Raw genomic sequence first — 16374 nt, 5'->3', positions numbered from 1 at the left:
GTATACCCTTCCACGCTTATGGTGGACAAATTGATTCAGAAAAAGGGGGTGGTGATGAACAGAGTGCCTGAATTAAGCAGACCACTCTTACCCAGTCCAAAGATCAGGGCTTGATCCATCACCGTTTTTTAGCTCACTGCACCATCCCAGCTCAGGACTTGGCTATATGCAAATTAGTCTGTTCCTGTCCCAGTGCATGATGGGAACAGGGCAAACCAAACTACCAAGCCAATTCTTATACTGGGAAGGAAACAAGCTACCGGGGACCGGTTTCTGGCATTTCAGCCTCGTCGGCCCGGCTTGCTTGAATCCTGATGGTGCAATGAGCAAGGGACTCACATCTGAGTATACCCTTCCACGCTTATGGTGGACAAAATGATTCAGAAAAAGGGGGTGGTGATGAACAGAATGCCTGAATTAAGCAGACCACTCTTACCCAGTCCAAAGATCAGGGCTTGATCCACCACCGTTTTTTAGCTCACTGCACCATCCCAGCTCAGAACTTGGCTATATGCAAATTAGTCTGTTCCTGTCCCAGTGCATGATGGGAACAGGGCAAACCAAACTACCAAGCCAATTCTTATACTGGGAAGGAAACAAGCTACCGGGGACCGGTTTCTGGCATTTCAGCCTCGTCGGCCCGGCTTGCTTGAATCCTGATGGTGCAATGAGCAAGGGACTCACATCTGAGTATACCCTTCCACGCTTATGGTGGACAAAATGATTCAGAAAAAGGGGGTGGTGATGAACAGAGTGCCTGAATTAAGCAGACCACTCTTACCCAGTCCAAAGATCAGGGCTTGATCCATCACCGTTTTTTAGCTCACTGCACCATCCCAGCTCAGAACTTGGCTATATGCAAATTAGTCTGTTCCTGTCCCAGTGCATGATGGGAACAGGGCAAACCAAACTACCAAGCCAATTCTTATACTGGGAAGGAAACAAGCTACCGGGGACCGGTTTCTGGCATTTCAGCCCCGTCGGCCCGGCTTGCTTGAATCCTGATGGTGCAATGAGCAAGGGACTCACATCTGAGTATACCCTTCCACGCTTATGGTGGGCAAAATGATTCAGAAAAAGGGGGTGGTGATGAACAGAGTGCCTGAATTAAGCAGACCACTCTTACCCAGTCCAAAGATCAGGGCTTGATCCATCACCGTTTTTTAGCTCACTGCACCATCCCAGCTGAGAACTTGGCTATATGCAAATTAGTCTGTTCCTGTCCCAGTGCATGATGGGAACAGGGCAAACCAAACTACCAAGCCAATTCTAATACTGGGAAGGAAACAAGCTACCGGGGACCGGTTTCTGGCATTTAAGCCTCGTCGGCCCGGCTTGCTTGAATCCTGATGGTGCAATGAGCAAGGGACTCACATCTGAGTATACCCTTCCACGCTTATGGTGGACAAAATGATTCAGAAAAAGGGGGTGGTGATGAACAGAGTGCCTGAATTAAGCAGACCACTCTTACCCAGTCCAAAGATCAGGGCTTGATCCATCACCGTTTTTTAGCTCACTGCACCATCCCAGCTCAGAACTTGGCTATATGCAAATTAGTCTGTTCCTGTCCCAGTGCATGATGGGAACAGGGCAAACCAAACTACCAAGCCAATTCTTATACTGGGAAGGAAACAAGCTACCGGGGACCGGTTTCTGGCATTTCAGCCTCGTCGGCCCGGCTTGCTTGAATCCTGATGGTGCAATGAGCAAGGGACTCACATCTGAGTATACCCTTCCACGCTTATGGTGGACAAAATGATTCAGAAAAAGGGGGTGGTGATGAACAGAGTGCCTGAATTAAGCAGACCACTCTTACCCAGTCCAAAGATCAGGGCTTGATCCATCACCGTTTTTTAGCTCACTGCACCATCCCAGCTCAGAATTTGGCTATATGCAAATTAGTCTGTTCCTGTCCCAGTGCATGATGGGAACAGGGCAAACCAAACTACCAAGCCAATTCTTATACTGGGAAGGAAACAAGCTACCGGGGACCGGTTTCTGGCATTTCAGCCTCGTCGGCCCGGCTTGCTTGAATCCTGATGGTGCAATGAGCAAGGGACTCACATCTGAGTATACCCTTCATCGCTTATGGTGGACAAAATGATTCAGAAAAAGGGGGTGGTGATGAACATAGTGCCTGAATTAAGCAGACCACTCTTACCCAGTCCAAAGATCAGGGCTTGATCCATCACCGTTTTTTAGCTCACTGCACCATCCCAGCTCAGAACTTGGCTATATGCAAATTAGTCTGTTCCTGTCCCAGTGCATGATGGGAACAGGGCAAACCAAACTACCAAGCCAATTCTTATACTGGGAAGGAAACAAGCTACCGGGGACCGGTTTCTGGCATTTCAGCCTCGTCGGCCCGGCTTGCTTGAATCCTGATGGTGCAATGAGCAAGGGACTCACATCTGAGTATACCCTTCCATGCTTATGGTGGACAAAATGATTCAGAAAAAGGGGGTGGTGATGAACAGAGTGCCTGAATTAAGCAGACCACTCTTACCCAGTCCAAAGATCAGGGCTTGATCCATCACCGTTTTTTAGTTCACTGCACCATCCCAGCTCAGAACTTGGCTATATGCAAATTAGTCTGTTCCTGTCCCAGTGCATGATGGGAACAGGGCAAACCAAACTACTAAGCCAATTCTTATACTGGGAAGGAAACAAGCTACCGGGGACCGGTTTCTGGCATTTCAGCCTCGTCGGCCGGCTTGCTTGAATCCTGATGGTGCAATGAGCAAGGGACTCACATCTGAGTATACCCTTCCACGCTTATGGTGGACAAAATGATTCAGAAAAAGGGGGTGGTGATGAACAGCGTGCCTGAATTAAGCAGACCACTCTTACCCAGTCCAAAGATCAGGGCTTGATCCATCACCGTTTTTAAGCTCACTGCACCATCCCAGCTGAGAACTTGGCTATATGCAAATTAGTCTGTTCCTGTCCCAGTGCATGATGGGAACAGGGCAAACCAAACTACCAAGCCAATTCTTATACTGGGAAGGAAACAAGCTACCGGGGACCGGTTTCTGGCATTTAAGCCTCGTCGGCCCGGCTTGCTTGAATCCTGATGGTGCAATGAGCAAGGGACTCACATCTGAGTATACCCTTCCATGCTTATGGTGGACAAAATGATTCAGAAAAAGGGGGTGGTGATGAACAGAGTGCCTGAATTAAGCAGACCACTCTTACCCAGTCCAAAGATCAGGGCTTGATCCATCACCGTTTTTTAGTTCACTGCACCATCCCAGCTCAGAACTTGGCTATATGCAAATTAGTCTGTTCCTGTCCCAGTGCATGATGGGAACAGGGCAAACCAAACTACTAAGCCAATTCTTATACTGGGAAGGAAACAAGCTACCGGGGACCGGTTTCTGGCATTTCAGCCTCGTCGGCCGGCTTGCTTGAATCCTGATGGTGCAATGAGCAAGGGACTCACATCTGAGTATACCCTTCCACGCTTATGGTGGACAAAATGATTCAGAAAAAGGGGGTGGTGATGAACAGCGTGCCTGAATTAAGCAGACCACTCTTACCCAGTCCAAAGATCAGGGCTTGATCCATCACCGTTTTTAAGCTCACTGCACCATCCCAGCTGAGAACTTGGCTATATGCAAATTAGTCTGTTCCTGTCCCAGTGCATGATGGGAACAGGGCAAACCAAACTGCCAAGCCAATTCTTATACTGGGAAGGAAACAAGCTACCGGGGACCGGTTTCTGGCATTTAAGCCTCGTCGGCCCGGCTTGCTTGAATCCTGATGGTGCAATGAGCAAGGGACTCACATCTGAGTATACCCTTCCACGCTTATGGTGGACAAAATGATTCAGAAAAAGGGGGTGGTGATGAACAGAGTGCCTGAATTAAGCAGACCACTCTTACCCAGTCCAAAGATCAGGGCTTGATCCATCACCGTTTTTTAGCTCACTGCACCATCCCAGCTCAGAACTTGGCTATATGCAAATTAGTCTGTTCCTGTCCCAGTGCATGATGGGAACAGGGCAAACAAAACTACCAAGCCAATTCTTATACTGGGAAGGAAACAAGCTACCGGGGACCGGTTTCTGGCATTTCAGCCTCGTCGGCCCGGCTTGCTTGAATCCTGATGGTGCAATGAGCAAGGGACTCACATCTGAGTATACCCTTCCACGCTTATGGTGGACAAAATGATTCAGAAAAAGGGGGTGGTGATGAACAGAGTGCCTGAATTAAGCAGACCACTCTTACCCAGTCCAAAGATCAGGGCTTGATCCATCACCGTTTTTTAGCTCACTGCACCATCCCAGCTCAGAATTTGGCTATATGCAAATTAGTCTGTTCCTGTCCCAGTGCATGATGGGAACAGGGCAAACCAAACTACCAAGCCAATTCTTATACTGGGAAGGAAACAAGCTACCGGGGACCGGTTTCTGGCATTTCAGCCTCGTCGGCCCGGCTTGCTTGAATCCTGATGGTGCAATGAGCAAGGGACTCACATCTGAGTATACCCTTCATCGCTTATGGTGGACAAAATGATTCAGAAAAAGGGGGTGGTGATGAACATAGTGCCTGAATTAAGCAGACCACTCTTACCCAGTCCAAAGATCAGGGCTTGATCCATCACCGTTTTTTAGCTCACTGCACCATCCCAGCTCAGAACTTGGCTATATGCAAATTAGTCTGTTCCTGTCCCAGTGCATGATGGGAACAGGGCAAACCAAACTACCAAGCCAATTCTTATACTGGGAAGGAAACAAGCTACCGGGGACCGGTTTCTGGCATTTCAGCCTCGTCGGCCCGGCTTGCTTGAATCCTGATGGTGCAATGAGCAAGGGACTCACATCTGAGTATACCCTTCCATGCTTATGGTGGACAAAATGATTCAGAAAAAGGGGGTGGTGATGAACAGAGTGCCTGAATTAAGCAGACCACTCTTACCCAGTCCAAAGATCAGGGCTTGATCCATCACTGTTTTTTAGTTCACTGCACCATCCCAGCTCAGAACTTGGCTATATGCAAATTAGTCTGTTCCTGTCCCAGTGCATGATGGGAACAGGGCAAACCAAACTACTAAGCCAATTCTTATACTGGGAAGGAAACAAGCTACCAGGGACCGGTTTCTGGCATTTCAGCCTCGTCGGCCGGCTTGCTTGAATCCTGATGGTGCAATGAGCAAGGGACTCACATCTGAGTATACCCTTCCACGCTTATGGTGGACAAAATGATTCAGAAAAAGGGGGTGGTGATGAACAGCGTGCCTGAATTAAGCAGACCACTCTTACCCAGTCCAAAGATCAGGGCTTGATCCATCACCGTTTTTAAGCTCACTGCACCATCCCAGCTCAGAACTTGGCTATATGCAAATTAGTCTGTTCCTGTCCCAGTGCATGATGGGAACAGGGCAAACCAAACTACCAAGCCAATTCTTATACTGGGAAGGAAACAAGCTACCGGGGACCGGTTTCTGGCATTTCAGCCTCGTCGGCCCGGCTTGCTTGAATCCTGATGGTGCAATGAGCAAGGGACTCACATCTGAGTATACCCTTCCACGCTTATGGTGGACAAAATGATTCAGAAAAAGGGGGTGGTGATGAACAGAGTGCCTGAATTAAGCAGACCACTCTTACCCAGTCCAAAGATCAGGGCTTGATCCATCACCATTTTTTAGCTCACTGCACCATCCCAGCTCAGAGCTTGGCTATATGCAAATTAGTCTGTTCCTGTCCCAGTGCATGATGGGAACAGGGCAAACCAAACTACCAAGCCAATTCTTATACTGGGAAGGAAACAAGCTACCGGGGACCGGTTTCTGGCATTTTAGCCTCGTCGGCCGGCTTGCTTGAATCCTGATGGTGCAATGAGCAAGGGACTCACATCTGAGTATACCCTTCCACGCTTATGGTGGACAAAATGATTCAGAAAAAGGGGGTGGTGATGAACAGCGTGCCTGAATTAAGCAGACCACTCTTACCCAGTCCAAAGATCAGGGCTTGATCCATCACCGTTTTTAAGCTCACTGCACCATCCCAGCTCAGAACTTGGCTATATGCAAATTAGTCTGTTCCTGTCCCAGTGCATGATGGGAACAGGGCAAACCAAACTACCAAGCCAATTCTTATACTGGGAAGTGTTAGAATTGGGGGTCTCTGGTTGGCGCAAGTAGGTACTTGTGACAAGCAGGGACCCTCTCCTCTAAGTCAGGGCAAAGGATGACCCTTCAGAATTACCCTTGCTCACCCTCTAGGTGCGTGGCGTGAGCAGCCAAGGCGATTCTCCAGGCGTTAGTCAGTTAAGCATTTGTAGACACACACACAGTAAAATATACCAATCCCCCCACAAATGGACACCAGGCTGTGAGTATATAAAAATACGCTTCTTTATGTAAAATATATATATCTCTTAGGTCAGACTTATCACAAGATCAAATAACGGTTCTGTATGCCCACAGGTTGTAAATAGGCAAGCTCTCTTTTAGTTGTAGTTCAAAAATGCACTGTTCTTATCTCAAGTTGTATTCCACAGTGTTCTCTTGATTCTTTGTTCGTTTCTGCACTCGGTTGCGCTTTAGACGGGTGAAATCCCGACGCCCTGCCAAGTCTCACGCTTCCCGCGTGAGACGCGATCGGCCCGGCCGGGTCTCTGACAGCTGATGGCCCCCCTGGTCTGCGGAACCCCCTCGGGGGGGAAACACCGACCTCAGAGCTGTCCAGGTGGAGGGGAGGCCCACGGACCCAGCGCAGCCCCAGTCACTCGGGCAGGGGCTCTGATTGCAGCCTCGTCTCCCCGACAGCTAAAGGATTCCAGCGGGAGGGGCTGGAGCGCTCTTCTCAGCGCGGAGCTGCAGGCAGGCACACAGAGCGGTGCGAGTCAGCGGAACAGAGGCGGCTCGCACCGCGGGGGATATTCACAATACCTTGGCCCTTGCAGGCAGGCTGGCAACCCCAAAACCAAGGGCAGAAACAAACGTTGCGGGCCCCGAGCCCGTTGACGGTCTCGGTGGCGGCTTTCCTCCGGGGACAAAGGCGAGGTGCCCAGCGGCTCAAGCAGAGCGAGGCTGGCACCCGGGGCGTCCGTCCAGCGGAGGTCTGTCCCCTGGGTCTGTTTGCGTCCGGTGGGGATTTCTGGCGGGAGGGTGAGGCACCGCAGCGGGCCTTCTTAGGCGGTCGACACAGCGATCCCCTCAGCGGGGGAAGAGCGGCTCAACGGAGCGGAGCTCTTCCTCGGCGGGGACGAGAGGACACAGTCGGTCACGGCCTGAGGAAAGGGCTGGGGGGCACCACAGCAGCGAGCCTTCCAGGCGGTCAACTCAGCGATCTCCTCAGCGGGGGAAGAGCGGCTCAACGGAGCGGAGCTCTTCCTCGGCGGGGACGAGGAGACACAGTCGGTCACGGCCTCAGGGAGGGGCTGGGGGGCACCAAAGTCACAGCTCCGGCAGTAGTAGATATCCCAGTTAATTACCGGCAGACGAGCAGAGGCAGGTTGAGCCAGATGGTCCTGTGGCTCAGGTCAGGGGGCAAGCTCAGTCAAGCCCTTGGAGAATGTTTAAGCACAAAGCAGCAAAGTCTTTTCTTATCAAGTCTTTTCCTCTCCTTTCTCAGCAAGGCAAGCAGCAGGCCAGTTCTCCCAGCGTCTCTTCTCCTTCTAGTCGGGCAGAGGTCCTTCGTGGTGAAACAGGATTCTACTTTACAAGGAGCAGGGCTCCTACTTTTATACACAGTTTCTTTTGTTCTCACTGGCCAGGGGGGCCTCTGCATAACTGCTCTCAGCTCCTGAGCACTTGTGGTGGGTACTTCTGCTTCTGCATTCAGTGTGAGGGCAGGCACATCAGCCGCTCCCCAGGGGGGCGGAGCCGGCATTGTGAAGACAGGGGCAGCCTGAGCACTCTGTTGACAAGCTTCGGTCCTTCCTGGGCCAGGTGCAGGCTGAGTCATCAGTCGCTCCCCAGGAGGGCGGAGCCAGCATTGTGGTGGCAGAGCACAGCCTGATGCATCATTCAGGGGAAACTCCCACCACCCACTAAGGTGTCATCTGGCTATTCACTACCTGTCAACTCCCAGCCCTGTCACTCACACACACCAGACAGTCAGATCCACATCCAAGCAGAGGCGGGCTGAAATGGTTAGGCAAGCAAATGCTAACTTTCTAAAAGTAGCATTTGCAAACACAGGATATTAAAATAAACTTTACTAAAAGAAGTATTTTATTATTCTGAGTTCAGGCATACTAAACATTAATTTCTACCATGTTCCCTGAGCCTGCTGGGATTATAGAGTGTAATAATTCCAGCAGCCCATCTGGCCTAGAAGGGAACTGGTAGCCTTACAATAGTGAAAAACGAATTTGGCAGTAATTCACTATTAGAACATGCCACACACATCAGGGCATGTTCTACCTTATACTTACAATGCACCCTGCCCTTAGGCCTACCATAGGGGTGACTAATATGAAGCTAAGGGAAGGTTTAGGGGCTGGCAAGTGTGTGCACTTGCCCAGCCAGCATGACAGTACCAGACTGTACGCAGGTTCTGCAATGGCAGACCCTAGACACATTTTAAGGCTGCTTCTGTGGGTGGCGCAACCAGCGCTGCAGGCCCACTAGCAGTATTGGCATTCACAAGCCCTGGCACTCCTGGTGCACTTTACTGGGGACTGACAGTATATCCAATGAACCAATCAGGTATATCAATCACATGTACACTTTACAGTAGGGAGAGCATATGCACTTTAGCACTGGTCAGCAGTGGTAAAAAGTGCCCAGAGTCATTAAACCAACAAAAACAGGTCAGAGAGAGTATTGGAGGAAGGCAAAAAGTTTAGGGATGACCCTGCCAAGAGGCCCAGGTCCAACACAACCCCCTTCCAGCCAAAACGCAGGGTAGACCAATCACCTCTGTGATGGGCTTCCCTGCTTTGGGCGATAGAACCTGGACCTGGCCCGCAACAGCAGGGGCACATTCCAGTTCTACGCCAATCTGAACCTATTTCAAATCCTCTGTCCATACTCTCAGGGTCCACCAAGCCAATCCCTGGGGCACCCTTTTCTTCCTCTGTGGACACCACCTGTGCAGCCTCTAACCTTAACTGGCTCACAGGTGTGTCCCAACAGGCAGTCATCAAATCACAGTGGCCACGGACGGTAGTCAGGGCTGAGACCCAGGCCTCATGCCTCTCAGGGCTCTCAAACCTCTGTGGCCTCAGAGAGCGGGGGGCAGTAGCCCCAGGTGCCTGGCACCCTTTGTCCACTCTCCCTCCTGTCAGGTCAGGTATGCCATCCTGGCACTGACTCACCAGCCCCAGGCCTGTACCTGGCTGCTGGACCAAAGACTGGGGTGGGCTCTCCCACAACCGGTCCTCCTCCTTGGGGCTCTGTACCCTCCCACCTGGAGTGGTACCCCCTTCCAGAATTGTCAGGGCACCTGTGGCAGGTGATCTGCACAATTCCCCCACCAGTTCAGGGGTGCTATCCTGCAACTGGGGCACCAGGTCAGGGGGGACACCCTGCACCTGGCCCTTAAACCTAGGGTCTAAACCCTCAAGTCGCACCGGGGTCAGAGGCGAGGACTCCCTCCCTCTGCACCCCCTTCCAGAGTACTGCCCACTCCCAACTGGAGTGGTACCCCTAGAAGGGACATGGGCCAGGACACTGATTACAGTGGTCCCACCCTCCAGGTCAGACAACACCTGAACCTGGCCCTCCAACTCAGGGACCCAACCCTGCAGTTGAACAATTGCCTGGCGCACCAGGACTTCTCGGGGAGCACACATGCCCCCCCTGAGGGTGGCACATAGCTCCTGTGCCGTGCAACAGTCTGCCTGGTGCAGATCTCCCAACCCCTGTCCCTCTGACAGTGCGGGAAGATCCCCCAGGACAGAAGTGGTGTCCCCCTGGTCATTCACTGGGGACGCAGCCCTGCTGGCTGGCCCCTGACCCACTGGTTCTTCCACTGGGGACTCTTTCCCCCTCTCGCCCCTCTTTCTGGACTTCTGCACCCTCCCAACTGGAGCGGTACTGCCAGACACCAGAACTACTGGAGCCCTGTTTACAGAGCCTCCACGTTCTCTAGCCATTGGGGGGTCCCCCTTAAAGGGTGACTCATCCGGACAGCCTAGGCTCCCCACCTGGTGTTCCCTTAAAGAACCATCCAGGCTCTGAGACTGAGGTTGGGCACTACCGGGACACAACCCATTCTCACTCCTTCCCCTCAAGGACAGGACGTGAGGCCCTACACCCCTCGCACTACTACAGGACCTAGCTGGGCTACTCTGCGCCACTTCCACCACTCTGGGCTGGAAGATACCTGAGCCACTCCCCACAGGATCACACCCCAATGCCTCTCCAGACCCTCTGGAATCCACCACAAGGTCTGCCTCCAATGTGAGCTCCCTGGGGTCAGAGAACTCACTCTCAAACAGGTGTTGGCATAGCTCTGGAAAACTGGGACTTAAAGTATGCTCTCCCACAATTGGATTACACAGCCCCCTAGCAGGGTTAACCAAACTATCCTTCACCTCACCATCCAGCGCCTCACACACATACTCCACACCATTCTTCTGAGACTGGCCAGACAGTAGCGGACTGTCTCTGTCACGCAACCCACACTCTTCTGGGCGGTCCTTACACTCACCCACCAGGACCTCAACCATGGGGGAATCCCTCCCACCACTAGGACCATGAACTCCTACGCCAGCCACCCTATTCCCTTCAGGGACGCTGCGCACTACTGGAGCTACCTCATGCCCTTGAACCTCCTGGTGTATGTTAACCCCCTCCAAGTCAGGTGCCATATCTCTAGGTGCGCGCGCTATGCTGTCAGCACTAGATACCTGAATGTTGCTGCCACCATCTGAGCTGGACTCCACCTCCAACTCAGCAAAGCTCAATCTGCGAGCTACACAAATCTCTGGATGTTGGGCGGAAGCCCTCCTGGCTTCAAGCTCCAAATCAAGTTCTTTCATCCTAAAGTAGTGATCTCTTTGGCGTTTTAGCGCCTCCATGGCTAATTTTTGGCTTTCCATTGCCAATTTATGCTTGTCCATTTCCATTTGTCCTTTTAATTTCGCCATCTCTATTTCATGCGCCCTGGTTGCTGCCTTGTCTGCCAACTCCTCTGGTGACAAGCATCTGGTTGCTGCCTTTTCCATCCTCACTGAACCAGGCATGACGTTTCACAAGCACATGGAGATCTCCCAGCAAAAATAAAAAATGGAAACCTGTGGCTGCGTTATAGATCTGCTCTCCCTATGTGGTGATCAGTAATTCACTGTATGTAAACTACAAATGCAAATTCGCAAATCCTCACCGCTGCGACCAATGTTAGAATTGGGGGTCTCTGGTTGGCGCAAGTAGGTACTTGTGACAAGCAGGGACCCTCTCCTCTAAGTCAGGGCAAAGGATGACCCTTCAGAATTACCCTTGCTCACCCTCTAGGTGCGTGGCGTGAGCAGCCAAGGCGATTCTCCAGGCGTTAGTCAGTTAAGCATTTGTAGACACACACACAGTAAAATATACCAATCCCCCCACAAATGGACACCAGGCTGTGAGTATATAAAAATACGCTTCTTTATGTAAAATATATATATCTCTTAGGTCAGACTTATCACAAGATCAAATAACGGTTCTGTATGCCCACAGGTTGTAAATAGGCAAGCTCTCTTTTAGTTGTAGTTCAAAAATGCACTGTTCTTATCTCAAGTTGTATTCCACAGTGTTCTCTTGATTCTTTGTTCGTTTCTGCACTCGGTTGCGCTTTAGACGGGTGAAATCCCGACGCCCTGCCAAGTCTCACGCTTCCCGCGTGAGACGCGATCGGCCCGGCCGGGTCTCTGACAGCTGATGGCCCCCCTGGTCTGCGGAACCCCCTCGGGGGGGAAACACCGACCTCAGAGCTGTCCAGGTGGAGGGGAGGCCCACGGACCCAGCGCAGCCCCAGTCACTCGGGCAGGGGCTCTGATTGCAGCCTCGTCTCCCCGACAGCTAAAGGATTCCAGCGGGAGGGGCTGGAGCGCTCTTCTCAGCGCGGAGCTGCAGGCAGGCACACAGAGCGGTGCGAGTCAGCGGAACAGAGGCGGCTCGCACCGCGGGGGATATTCACAATACCTTGGCCCTTGCAGGCAGGCTGGCAACCCCAAAACCAAGGGCAGAAACAAACGTTGCGGGCCCCGAGCCCGTTGACGGTCTCGGTGGCGGCTTTCCTCCGGGGACAAAGGCGAGGTGCCCAGCGGCTCAAGCAGAGCGAGGCTGGCACCCGGGGCGTCCGTCCAGCGGAGGTCTGTCCCCTGGGTCTGTTTGCGTCCGGTGGGGATTTCTGGCGGGAGGGTGAGGCACCGCAGCGGGCCTTCTTAGGCGGTCGACACAGCGATCCCCTCAGCGGGGGAAGAGCGGCTCAACGGAGCGGAGCTCTTCCTCGGCGGGGACGAGAGGACACAGTCGGTCACGGCCTGAGGAAAGGGCTGGGGGGCACCACAGCAGCGAGCCTTCCAGGCGGTCAACTCAGCGATCTCCTCAGCGGGGGAAGAGCGGCTCAACGGAGCGGAGCTCTTCCTCGGCGGGGACGAGGAGACACAGTCGGTCACGGCCTCAGGGAGGGGCTGGGGGGCACCAAAGTCACAGCTCCGGCAGTAGTAGATATCCCAGTTAATTACCGGCAGACGAGCAGAGGCAGGTTGAGCCAGATGGTCCTGTGGCTCAGGTCAGGGGGCAAGCTCAGTCAAGCCCTTGGAGAATGTTTAAGCACAAAGCAGCAAAGTCTTTTCTTATCAAGTCTTTTCCTCTCCTTTCTCAGCAAGGCAAGCAGCAGGCCAGTTCTCCCAGCGTCTCTTCTCCTTCTAGTCGGGCAGAGGTCCTTCGTGGTGAAACAGGATTCTACTTTACAAGGAGCAGGGCTCCTACTTTTATACACAGTTTCTTTTGTTCTCACTGGCCAGGGGGGCCTCTGCATAACTGCTCTCAGCTCCTGAGCACTTGTGGTGGGTACTTCTGCTTCTGCATTCAGTGTGAGGGCAGGCACATCAGCCGCTCCCCAGGGGGGCGGAGCCGGCATTGTGAAGACAGGGGCAGCCTGAGCACTCTGTTGACAAGCTTCGGTCCTTCCTGGGCCAGGTGCAGGCTGAGTCATCAGTCGCTCCCCAGGAGGGCGGAGCCAGCATTGTGGTGGCAGAGCACAGCCTGATGCATCATTCAGGGGAAACTCCCACCACCCACTAAGGTGTCATCTGGCTATTCACTACCTGTCAACTCCCAGCCCTGTCACTCACACACACCAGACAGTCAGATCCACATCCAAGCAGAGGCGGGCTGAAATGGTTAGGCAAGCAAATGCTAACTTTCTAAAAGTAGCATTTGCAAACACAGGATATTAAAATAAACTTTACTAAAAGAAGTATTTTATTATTCTGAGTTCAGGCATACTAAACATTAATTTCTACCATGTTCCCTGAGCCTGCTGGGATTATAGAGTGTAATAATTCCAGCAGCCCATCTGGCCTAGAAGGGAACTGGTAGCCTTACAATAGTGAAAAACGAATTTGGCAGTAATTCACTATTAGAACATGCCACACACATCAGGGCATGTTCTACCTTATACTTACAATGCACCCTGCCCTTAGGCCTACCATAGGGGTGACTAATATGAAGCTAAGGGAAGGTTTAGGGGCTGGCAAGTGTGTGCACTTGCCCAGCCAGCATGACAGTACCAGACTGTACGCAGGTTCTGCAATGGCAGACCCTAGACACATTTTAAGGCTGCTTCTGTGGGTGGCGCAACCAGCGCTGCAGGCCCACTAGCAGTATTGGCATTCACAAGCCCTGGCACTCCTGGTGCACTTTACTGGGGACTGACAGTAAATCCAATGAACCAATCAGGTATATCAATCACATGTACACTTTACAGTAGGGAGAGCATATGCACTTTAGCACTGGTCAGCAGTGGTAAAAAGTGCCCAGAGTCATTAAACCAACAAAAACAGGTCAGAGAGAGTATTGGAGGAAGGCAAAAAGTTTAGGGATGACCCTGCCAAGAGGCCCAGGTCCAACAGGAAGGAAACAAGCTACCGGGGACCGGATTCTGGCATTTCAGCCTCGTCGGCCCGGCTTGCTTGAATCCTGATGGTGCAATGAGCAAGGGACTCACATCTGAGTATACCCTTCCACGCTTATGGTGGACAAAATGATTCAGAAAAAGGGGGTGGTGATGAACAGAGTGCCTGAATTAAGCAGACCACTCTTACCCAGTCCAAAGATCAGGGCTTGATCCATCACCATTTTTTAGCTCACTGCACCATCCCAGCTCAGAACTGGCTATATGCAAATTAGTCTGTTCCTGTCCCAGTGCATGATGGGAACAGGGCAAACCAAACTACCAAGCCAATTCTTATACTGGGAAGGAAACAAGCTACCGGGGACCGGTTTCTGGCATTTCAGCCTCGTCGGCCCGGCTTGCGTGAATCCTGATGGTGCAATGAGCAAGGGACTCACATCTGAGTATACCCTTCCACGCTTATGGTGGACAAAATGATTCAGAAAAAGGGGGTGGTGATGAACAGAGTGCCTGAATTAAGCAGACCACTCTTACCCAGTCCAAAGATCAGGGCTTGATCCATCACCGTTTTTTAGCTCACTGCACCATCCCAGCCGGGCCGACGACACCTGAAATGGCAGAAACCGGTCCCCGGAAGCTTGTCTCCTTTCTGGTGAAGAATTGGCTTGGTAGTTTGGTCTGCCCTGTTCCCATGATGCACTGGGCCAGGGACAGACTAATTTGCATATAGCCAGGTTCTGAGCTGGGATGGGGCAGTGAGCTAAATAGCGGTGATGGATCAAGCCCTGATCTTTGGACTGGGTAAGAGTGGTCTGCTTAATTCAGACACTCTGTTCATCACCACCCCCTTTTCTGAATCGTTTTTGGCCACTATAGGTGTGGCAGGGTATACTCAGACATCAGTCCCTTGCTCACTGCTCCATCAGGATTCAAGCAAGCCGGGCCGACGACGCCTGAAATGGCAGAAACCGGTCCCCGGAAGCTTGTCTCCTTTCTGGTGAAGAATTTGCTTGGTAGTTTGGTCTGCTCTGTTCCCATGATGCACTGGGCCAGGGACAGACTAATTTGCATATAGCCAGGTTCTGAGCTGGGATGGGGCAGTGAGCTAAATAACGGTGATGGATCAAGCCCTGATCTTTGGACTGGGTAAGAGTGGTCTGCTTAATTCAGACACTCTGTTCATCACCACCCCCTTTTCTGAATCGTTTTTGGCCACTATAGGTGTGGCAGGGTATACTCAGACATGAGTCCCTTGCTCACTGCTCCATCAGGATTCAAGCAAGCCGGGCCGACGACGCCTGAAATGGCAGAAACCGGTCCCTGGAAGCTTGTCTCCTTTCTGGTGAAGAATTGGCTTGGTAGTTTGGTCTGCCCTGTTCCCATGATGCACTGGGCCAGGGACAGACTAATTTGCATATAGCCAGGTTCTGAGCTGGGATGGGGCAGTGAGCTAAATAACGGTGATGGATCAAGCCCTGATTTTGGACTGGGTAAGAGTGGTCTGCTTAATTCAGACACTCTGTTCATCACCACCCCCTTTTCTGAATCGTTTTTGGCCACTATAGGTGTGGCAGGGTATACTCAGACATGAGTCCCTTGCTCACTGCTCCATCAGGATTCAAGCAAGCCGGGCCGACGACGCCTGAAATGGCAGAAACCGGTCCCCGGAAGCATGTCTCCTTTCTGGTGAAGAATTGGCTTGGTAGTTTGGTCTGCCCCGTTCCCATGATGCACTGGGCCAGGGACAGACTAATTTGCATATAGCCAGGTTCTGAGCTGGGATGGGGCAGTGAGCTAAATAACGGTGATGGATCAAGCCCTGATCTTTGGACTGGGTAAGAGTGGTCTGCTTAATTCAGACACTCTGTTCATCACCACCCCCTTTTCTGAATCGTTTTTGGCCACTATAGGTGTGGCAGGGTATACTCAGACATGAGTCCCTTGCTCACTGCTCCATCAGGATTCAAGCAAGCCGGGCAGATGACGCCTGAAATGGCAGAAACCGGTCCCCGGAAGCTTGTCTAATTTCTGGTGAAGAATTGGATTGGTAGTTTGGTCTGCCCTGTTCCCATGATGCACTGGGCCAGGGACAGACTAATTTGCATATAGCCAGGTTCTGAGCTGGGATGGGGCAGTGAGCTAAATAACGGTGATGGATCAAGCCCTGATCTTTGGACTGGGTAAGAGTGGTCTGCTTAATTCAGACACTCTGTTCATCACCACCCCCTTTTCTGAATCGTTTTTGGCCACTATAGGTGTGGCAGGGTATACTCAGACATGAGTCCCTTGCTCACTGCTCCATCAGGATTCAAGCAAGCCGGGCCGACGACGCCTGAAATGGCAGAAACCGGTCCCCG

Source organism: Lissotriton helveticus, chromosome 5_1, assembly GCF_964261635.1.
Source record: "Lissotriton helveticus chromosome 5_1, aLisHel1.1, whole genome shotgun sequence".
NCBI lineage: Eukaryota > Metazoa > Chordata > Amphibia > Caudata > Salamandridae > Lissotriton > Lissotriton helveticus.
Note: the sequence above shows the minus strand (reverse complement) of the source record.